Raw genomic sequence first — 10,832 nt, forward strand, 5'->3', positions numbered from 1 at the left:
CAACAAACTAACTTCACTTAACTAACAGCTGCCCTCTATCTCCTCACTAATATCATCCTCACCTTTGCAGTCCCCACCTCCTGTTTCCCATCCTCCTACCCATCTAGATTGTAAATTCCCACGGGAATAGGGCCCTCAATTCCCCCTGTATTTTGTCTGTAAAATTTTGTCTTTTATTGTATTGTTTCTCCATTGTACTGTTATCCTTGTACCCATGGGCAGCGCTGTGGAATCTGTTGGCGCTTTATAAATAAAGAATAATAATTATTAGAGTGCCACTTGTAATCTGGAATATAATCTGTGATCTCTGAGTTAACTACTCATCATATTTGGATGTTTAGTATTTAAGATTGATTCACATATTTTCTCATTGATATTTTTTTTAACCCCGAACATGTGTAATTTAAGTGGGTTAAGGGTGTAATTGGCAATGGATTTATAGTCACACTAAAATAAACTATATCATTTAAAACCACTGAGCACTGATTACATTAATCAAATTAAAAGGACAGAATGACAGTGTGCATTTATGATACTGAATTTCAAAAGAAATTAATTAGTTATGATTAAATATGCCCTGCTGCTTGTTTTCTGTATTGTTTTACCATGCAAATGATCTTAGTTGTAACAAAACAAGAAAAACTCAGGTATACATCATGAAACATTTTCTTTCTCATAGTTGCATCAAGAATAAATGTTAATGTGGTGTAACTTGCCCACTAACGGATAAATACAACTCCCATATCTCTATTTAGAAACAGGGACACGCCTCCATTGTTTAAAGGGACATTGTACACTAGTCATTGGTTTCACCATGTTGAATTTAGCTTTCACTGCATTCCATTGCTCACATGTATTTGCATATGAACAAAAACTCTCCTTCTGATGCTGGCATTGAAACCTAAATTCCAAAGTAGCATGACTCATAATTAAAGGGAGGTGCATGGAATGTATTTAGTGCATAATGTTCCTTTAAGGAAATATGAATATGGGGAGGAGCAATTGACTTTTTTGTTCACCTTGAGGGAACCTAGTGAATCTAAATTAGTGGTAAGCAAGTGACCTAGAGCCATGTATTTAAAGGGATATGAAACACAGAAATGTTTTTTGGGGGGGATTCAGACCAATTTAAAAAAAAAATTCTAATTTACTTCTATCAAATTTGCTTTGTTCCCCTGATATTCTGTGTAGAAAAGATACCTAGGTAGGCATCTGGAGCACTTTATGGCAGGAAATGGTGCTGCCATCTAGTGCTCTTGCAAATGGATTACAGTCTTGTAAAACTGATGCCATATAGTGCTCTAGAAATGGGCCGGGTCCTAAGCATACGTCCCTGCTTTTTAACAAAAGAGAACAAGAGTACAAGGAAATTTTGATAATAGAAGTAAATTAGAAAGTTGTTTTTAATCACATGCTCTATCTGAAGACGTTGAGTTTCATATCCCTTTAAGTTATAAAAACATTATTGTTTTATTCCAGGGATGCTCCAAATTTCACATTATGTAAATATGAATAGACCAAAATCTTTATAACCTAATTCTAAAACAATTTACTTTCTTTTGTAAATATGCAGGAAACCTATTTTTATGAAAAAGTCCCTATGAGTTGACAATGTAATTGCAAAGCAATAGTCAGAATTCCCCTGTATTATTAGCATCTCAGAGATGAAGAGAACTTTTGTATCTGTGCTGTAGAATATCCATTCCAATGCATTTATATTTGTTGAGTCATTAAGTATTCACAGTGTGTCTGGAAGGGAAGCCGAGAGAAGGTATTTAGGACCCAGAATCCTTCATAGTCTATATCCACTCACCTCTTGCTAATTAATTAATTAATTAGTAGCAGCTAAATACTTAAAGGGACACTAAACCCAAACATTTACTTTCACGATTCAGATAGAAAATACAATTTTAAATAACTTTTCAAATTACTTCTATTATCTAATTTGCTTCATTCTTTAAATATCCTTTGTTGAAGAAATAGCAATGCACATGGGTGAGCCAATCACACGAGGCACCTATGTGCATCTCCCTTTATGATGCCGATTTCAAGGCAGAGAATATTTGTTTTACCACGCTCGTCGTGTTCTCTTGTATAATGAGTTGAAAGTAAACTATTTTTGCTCTTGCGCTAACCCAATGAGCGCAAAAAGTCAAACTTACAATATTGCGTGCACGTTCACTTCTTCCCCCATTACAGTTAATGGAGAAAAAAGTGAAACCTAACACCCAATCTCCCGCAAACCTGATTGCATATTCTTATGTGCACTAACCTGACGTGAAAATATGAATTTTTCACATTCCAAAGTTCTTCACATACAAGAATATCTTCTATTTATTTATTCATTAATAAATATGTATATATATATATATATATCTAATGGGTTTTGTACAATATATATCTATACCTATTTATCTATATAATTATATATAGGTATAGATATATACAGCTATATATAGGAATATGTATTTATAAATACATAGAACATATTCTGCTATGTGCAGAACATTGGAATTTTAAATATTTACAGTAAATACACAGTATAACATTTTATTGAATATGAATATTATTATTATTATCATCAGGTATTTGTAGAGCGCCAACAGGTTCCGCAGCGCTATGAACATGGGTGGTATATAAAAAACGATTACAGGGATCAAATGGGGAGAGAGGGTCCTGCCGAGAGTTGCACTGTTGTAGTCGGCTCTTATGAAGGTGAACTACAAACAGCTGGGCTCATAGGCTTACATGCTATGGAGTTTTAGGGGATAGCAGTGGAGCACTTGAAGCTTTTAAAACTAGGGGAGATTCTTGTGGAGCGAGGCAGAGAGTTCCATAAGATGGGAGCCAGTCTTGAGAAATCTTGTAGACGGGAATGTAAGGAGGTAACAAGAGAGGAGGAGAGTAGGAGATCATGAGCGGAGTGAAGGGGACGAGAGGGAGAGTATTTGGAGACAAGGTCTGAGATGTAGGGGGGAGCAATGCAATTGAGGGCTTTGGGTGTCAGAGTGAGAATTTTGTGTTTAATCCTGGAGGCAAGAGGAAGCCAGTGAAGAGATTGACAGAGAGGTGCAGCAGATGAAGAGCGACATGCAAGGAAGATGAGCCTGGCAGAGGCATTCATTATGGATTGTAAAGGAGCTAGGCGGCAGCTAGGGAGACCAGAGAGGATAGAGGTGCAGTAGTTGAGGCGTTAAAGGATGAGAGAGTGGATTAAAATCTTTGTTGTGCCTTGTGTAAGGAAATGTCTAATTTTAGCGATGTTTTTAAGGTGGAAGCGGCAGGCTTTAGCCAAGGACTGAATGTGAGGAGTGAAAGAAAGATCTCAGTCAAGTGTGACCCCAAGACATTGGGCATGTGAGGTTGGGGTAATGATGGAGTTGTCAACAGTTTTAGAGACATGGGGGGTGGAGATTTTGGAAGAAGGGGGGAAAATGAGGAGCACAGTTTTGGAGAGATTTAGCTTGAGGTAGTGAGAGGACATCCAAGATGAAATATGAAAGAGACAGTTAGTGACACGGGTTAGCAAGGAAGGAGATAGTTCTGGTGCAGAGAGGTAGATTTGGGTATCGTCGGCATACAAATGATAATGAAACCCATGGGACTTTATTAAGGAACCTAGTGAGGACGTGTAGATTGAGAAGAGAAGGGGACTGAGGAGAGATGCCTTGCGGTACCCCAACAGAAAGAGGTAACGGGGCAGAGGGTACCAGGCTACACTAAAGGTACGGTTAGACAGATAGGAAGAGAACCATGAGAGAGCTGTGTCACAGATGCCGAAGGATTGGAGGGTATGGAGCAAAAGAGGGTGGTCGACAGCAGGGCCACCACTAGAAATTTTGGGGCCCCTGACTTAACCATTGATCAGGGCCCCCCTTTGACATGTGCAATTTTTGACCAAGTTACTAAAACGTAGATGCACTTTATTCTTAAGTGTAGTCAAACTTGGAAATGTTGTAAAGGTAGTAACACACAAACACACAAACACACATACATACTCATACACTGAAACACACACTCACACATAAGGATTCAGATATAGACACTCTAGCAGACACGCAAAGAAACACACTCAGGCACAGACACCCAAACAGACACTCAGCACTTGTTTACATTGACCTTACAAGTAATGAGGTATTACAGTTTTGTCAAAAAAGGAGATTTAGAAAATAAAATATGGAGTTCTGATTATCTTTTTGTTAAGGAAGATACTAAATAAATAATGACAACAGCATGCAGTGGCTGAAAGGAAGGGCCTTGAAGTACCTAAACAATAATTGAAAGGTTAAATGGTGGATTGGTGACTTCTGGAAAGGTCTCATTAGTCTCAAAGTCTGTAGAAAGATGTGAATAATCAGTAGTAAGGTCAAAATGTCCTATAAAGGAACAGAGAATGGACACACACACACACACACAAACTCAAACACAAACTTGCACATACACCCAAGGAAACACTGACAGAGACAGCCTCAGAAAACACATAAAGACATACACAGAGATACCCACAGAAAACACACAAGGACACATACACACAGAGTGACAACCACATAAAACATGCAAAGACATACATACACACACACCCTCACAGAGACACCCACATAAAATGCACAGACATACACACACCCTCACAGAGACACCCACAGAAAACACAGACATACGCACACACCATCACAGACATCCACAGAAAATGCACAGACATACACACCCACCCTCACAGAGAGACCCACAGAAAACAAATATATACACACTCATAGAGACACAAATAAAAGCACAAAAACATAAACAGACACCCACAGAAACACTCCCAGGAGCTAAAATTTCTGCACATTGCATCCCCTATATCAACAGTGTGTGACATGCATGAAAAAATTGCAGAAATTAGGAGATCACTTTTTAAAGAATCATATTTGTAAATGTGCAAACAAAAATAATTCTTTAAATTCAAAATTGTACATTAATGATCTGGGTAGATGGCTAGATGACGAAAATTACTTTTGAAAGGTTGACATATGTTTGTTTTTTCCCCCATTTTCCCCAACCAAGAGTACCACTTCAAATATAGTGTACAAATGTTCCCATCTGTCAGCTGTACTTATGGATTTTGAAAATGCTGTTCTCTATATGGTCTTGGTGGAACTATAAGTAGTGGTACTCATACCATTAGATCTGGTTAAATGCAGGATTTAGGCTTGTTTGTATATATTTCAAAATTAAGTCAGCTGTAGTGTAAACTGAACAGTGTTAAGTTAACCTGTCTCATTTCAAACACTGAGCAATCTTAGTCTGAGAGTATTTTATGCAGATGTAAAAATCTTAGATAAAATGCCTCCTTGCATCTGGAAAGTCCTTGCATAAAGGGGCAGTAAACTGGAATGTAATTAAAATATATATATTTATAAAAAAAACTTAGATCTGCCAAAAGGGCACCTACCATTTGTGTATTGAGGAGGAGACATTTCTGCATGACTTTAAATATAGAATTTCTACAGCATTGTCAAATAATCATAAATACACTGCTGCATATTTCTAATAAAAATGTGTTTTTATGGACCCCTGGCCCCACCATACAACTACTACCACACTGAAGTTACACTCCGAAATTGCACAAAGAAATAAAAAAAACATTTAATAAGTAAGTCCTACCTTCTCTGCAAATGAAAGTGATCTTCCGTCTGACTCAGGATCACACTGTACAAACTTAAGTGCCAAGTCTGTCTCACACTGTGCATAGTGGTTTAGTGCACACTCAGAAATCCTCTCAAATGCTAATGCTTTACTCCTTGTAATAACATTTCCCATGCTTAATAGCACTCTGCTGTAGTACCCTCTGGTGGCTGCCAAAATAAAAAAATTAAAAAATTAAAATAAGTTGTTCTTGCCTCATGGGGCCCCCTGGCCCATTGGGCCCCTGACAGGAGTCACCCCCTGATGGTGGCCCTGGTTGACAGTATCAAAGGCTGCAGACAGATCAAGGAGGATAAGTAGAGAGAAGTGGCCTTTTAATTTTGCTGTAAGTAGGTCATTGGTAACCTTAACAATTGCTGTCTCTGTTGAGTGAACGGGGCAAAATCCAGATTGCAGTGGGTCAAGGAGGGAGTTTAATGTAAGGAAATGGGATAGACGTGCATATACTAGCTTTTCAAGAATCTTTGAGGCAAGAAGAGGTAGTAGGGAAATAGGGCAGTAGTTGGATGGGGAGGTTGGATCGAGAGAAGGTTTTTTGAGGATAGGTGTGACTAATGCATGTTTAAGAGATGTGGGAACTATACCAGTGCTGAGGGAGAGGTTACAGATGTGTGTGAGTATAGGGGTAAAGGGTAGAAGAGAGGGAGGGTGTCAGGATGCTAGGAATCAGACTGAGACGAGAAGTGCAAAAATAATCACACCTTTATTAATAGCAAAAAATAATAAAAACTCCACAAGTCAAATAACAAGCCAGGAATCAAAACCAGAGCTGGTAGTCAGACAAGCCGAGTCAGGAGCCAAAGCGAGTAGTCAGACAAGCCGGAATCAGGAACAAGGAGAACAACAGAGTCGGGAACAAGCCAGGGATCAGGAACCAGGAGGGACGTCAGACAGCCAGGTAATACACAGGAGCTCTCACAAACAGGTCTGAGACAACGCAAGGGCAAAGCATACTGAACAGAGGCCCTTTAAATAATAAGTGATGACATCACAATTCTGAGACTGCATCCTGTCTCACACGGATGATGTACACCAGTCTGGCCATAAAAGGAAGTGCAGGACTTTTTACCCCCCTTGCCCTTTTTGCCCCTTCCCCCTCCCAGTTGCTGTTCTTTTTCATGCAGACACATCAACAAATATTGTTTATCTTTGTATTGCGGTTGCTTCTCTTTGCAAGTAGTACAACATATACTAGATGGAGAGTCTTCTGTTGTCCTACTGTTCATGGTCTCCATTTGAATTAAAGGACTTCTTCACAGAGAATTCGCCCCTGCCTTAGGGGTTACGCTGCCTCAGGAGACCCCTGTTATTGTTATCACTATTATTGTTATTATTTTATGTTATGCTCTTATTGTTTTCTTCATGATTCTGTAAATTTTGAAAGTCAATAAAAAAGATTTAATTATAAAAAAAAGGAAGTGCAGGAAATGAGCAGCATCACACAGTATGCACCAGAGTCAGCAAGAGAGGTGAGTAAAATGGCTGCCAGCAGTACATGGCAAACAAAACAGGGAAAAAATCCTGATAGTACCCTCCCCTCAACGACCCCTCCCCCGCGGGAGGACAAAAAGCTTATTGGGGAAATGGGCATGGAAGGCACGGAGGAGGGCGGGAGCATGAACATCAGAGGAAGGAACCCATGAACGCTCCTCAGGACCTTAGTCCCTCCAGTGAACCAAATACTGTACGCGGCCCCTGGACATACAAGAGTCAATAATGCTGCTGACCTCATACTCCTCATGTTTGTCAACAAAGATAGGACGGGGACAAGGCAACACAGTGGTAAACCAATTACAAACCAATGGTTACAAGAGGGAGACATGAAAAACATTGGAGATGCGCATTGTAGGAAGGTCAAGATCATAGGCCACAGGATTGACCCATCGGAGTATTCGAAAAGGACCAACATAACGGGGAGCCAGTTAATTAGAAGGCGCACAAAGGTTCAAGTTGCGGGAGGACAGCCAAACTCTCTCACCAACCTAGTAGGAAGGAGCAGGCAGATGCCTACGATCAGCCTGGAACTTTTGGCGCTGCATAGAACAATAAAGGCAATCCTGAATCTGCACCCACGTAGAACGGAGTTACCGGAGATGCTCCTCCGAAGCCGGAATACCCTGAGACATGAATGAATCGGGCAACAAGGATGGTTAAAACCCATAATTCGCCATGAACTCTGCCCAAGGTAACAGTTCAGACCAATTATTGTGGTGATCTGAGACATAGCAACGGAGGAACTGTTCCAAAGCTTGATAAGACCGTTCCGCAGCCCCATTGGATTGAGGGTGATATGCCAAGGAGAAGGAAAGCTGGATCCCCATTTGAGCACAAAAGGAACGTCAAAATCTGGAGACAAACTGGCTACCCCAGTCCAACACTATCTCCTTGGGTAACCCATGTAAACGGAAGACTTCCCGGGCAAAAATTGAAGCAAGCTCCTGAGCGGTAGGCAACTTCTTCTAGGGAATGCAATGTGACCACCATAAGGATAACAGTATTGCCATTGGAAACAGGGAGCTCGACAATGAAGTCCATGGAAAGATGTGTCCAAGGACGCTCACCATTAGCAATAGGTTGAAGAAGACCCACAGGAAGACGTTGAGGAGTCTTATTCTGTGCACAAACTGAGCAGGAGGCAACATACGCAGCAACATCAGAACGAAGACCTGGCCACCAGAATTGTCGAGTGACAGACCAAATCATTTGGTACTTGCCTGGGTCACCTGCGGCTTTAGGATAGTGGTAAGGGTGCAAAAGTTTAATTCAAAGATTGTCAGGAACAAAACACTTACCACTAGGTTTCTCAGAAGGTGCATTGGTTTGTGCAGTTAGGATCTCCTCCCCCAAGGGAGAAGTCAAATTAGTATGTATGGTAGCCAAAATATAGTCAGGAGGTATAACTGGAGTAGGTACAGATTCCTCCTTGGACAGAGACGAAAATTGACGAGAGAGGGCATCAGCCCTAACATTCTTACTACCAGGCAGGTAGGAGACCACATAATTAAACCGAGACAAAAATAGCACCCATCTGGCCTGTCGGGGCAACAAACGTTTTGCTTCAGATAGATAAGTTAAATTCTTATGGTCAGTAAGAATGAGCACTGGCACTCTAGTACCCTCGAGTAGATGCCTCCATTCCTTGAGTGCCAAAATTATGGCCAGTAATTCGTCAATTGTCGCCAATTTCATAATTGCACTCCACTGGAGACAATTTCTTAGAGAAGAAACCACATGGATGCAAGGAACCATCAGGCGTAGGGAGGCATGGGTGGGAACGAACACGTAGGAGACAACGGAAAAGGAGGCTTCCACAAGTGCTCCTTGAAAGAGGGCCTCTCTGTGAGTCTGATGTTAATTAGGATAAAAAAAGACACCAATGCCTCGAGATCCTCTGGTAAATCTCTGGCAGCAACTTCATCTTTAATCACATCAGAGAGCCCATGAAAGAAGGCGGCAACAAGGGCTTCATTGTTCCAACCTACTTCTGCGACAAGCGTACGGAACTCAATGGCATACTGAGCAACAGATCTTGTACCTTGCTGAATGGACATGAGTCGTTTAGCAGCAGAGGAGGAGCGAGCCAGAATTACAAATACCCTTCGAAAGGAGGCCACAAATTCGGGGTAATTTGAAATCACAGGCTTATTAGTCTCCCACAAGGGATTAGCCCAGGCAAGAGTTGTGTCAGAGAGTAACGAGATGAGAAATCCCACCTTAGCTATGTCAGAGGGAAACGCCTGAGGTAACATTTCAAAGTAAATGCCCACCTGGTTCAAAAACCCTCTGCACTGATTAGGATCGCCTCCATATTGCTGAGGTAGAGGTGCAGAACCGGACATGCTCCTGGTAGGACTAGGTGCAGCAGCGGAAACAGGAGCAGCCATAACTTGCGGAACACTTTGGTCCAAATGTGCAGTGCGAGTCAGCAGGGTTTGCAGGGCTAGTGCAAATTGATCCAAGCGGTGATCTTGTTCATCCATCCTGGAAATTATGGCAGGTAAAGGTGGATTATTAGCACCATCAGGATTCATGGCCCTTGCGTAATGTCAGGAACCAAAGCGAGTAGTCAGACGAGCCGAGTCAGGAGCCAAAGTGAGTAGTCAGACGAGCCGGAATCAGGAACAAGGAGAACAACAGAGTCAGGAACAAGCCAGGGATCAGGTACCAGGAGGGACGTCAGACAGCTAGGTAATACACAGGAGCTCTCACAAACAGGTCTGAGACAACGCAAGGGCAAAGCATACTGAACAGAGGCCCTTTAAATAATGTGATGACATCACAATTCTGAGACTGCATCCTGTCTCACACAGATGATGTACACCAGTCCGGCCATAAAAGGAAGTGCAGGAAATGAGCAGCATCACACAGTATGCACCAGAGTCAGCAAGAGAGGTGAGTAAAATGGCTGTCAGCAGCACATGGCAAACAAAACAGGGAAAAAACCCTGACAGAGGGGAGTAGTTGTGAGGGGATGGGGTCGAGGGGACAGGTAGTGAGGTGAGAGGATAGTATAAGGGCAGAAACTTCATCCTTTGTAACAGGGGCAAAAGAGCTAAATGTATGGCTATGTGAGTTTTGGATGATTGTGAGCTTTTGAGGGGGTGGGAGGTGTTAAGAGCTGATTTCAGTTCTGATGGTGATTTGTTGTTGAAGTAGCTGGCAAAATCTTGGGCTGAGAGAAAAGTTGTGGTGGGAGGTGGGGGTGGGCAGAGAAGAGTATTGAATGTAGAGAAGAGACGTTTTGGTTTTGAAGAAAGAGTAGAGATAAGAGTAGAGAAGTAATGCTGCTTATATAGTTTAAGGGCAGAATAGTAAGAGTTCAAGATGAACTTATAGTGAAGAAAGTCAGCAGAACTCTGAGATTTCCTCCAGTGTCACTCAGCAGTACGGGAACATCTGTGTAGGTACCGTGTCAGAGGAGTATGCCAAGGCTGAGGATGAGTGTATGTTTTCGGAGCTATGTTAGGTGGGGCCAGGTTATCAAGGACCAATGTAAGGGTGGAGTTATAGTGGCAGGTGGATTCATCAGGACAGGAAAAGGAGGGGATGGAAGAGAGAAGAGGTTCGAGAGAGCTAGCGAGCTGTTGCTAATCTAATGACTTTATTCTTCTGTGAATTTTAGTATGAGGGGTAGAAGGAGGGAGAGT

The sequence above is a fragment of the Bombina bombina genome, chromosome 10, assembly GCF_027579735.1.
Source record: "Bombina bombina isolate aBomBom1 chromosome 10, aBomBom1.pri, whole genome shotgun sequence".
Lineage (NCBI taxonomy): Eukaryota > Metazoa > Chordata > Amphibia > Anura > Bombinatoridae > Bombina > Bombina bombina.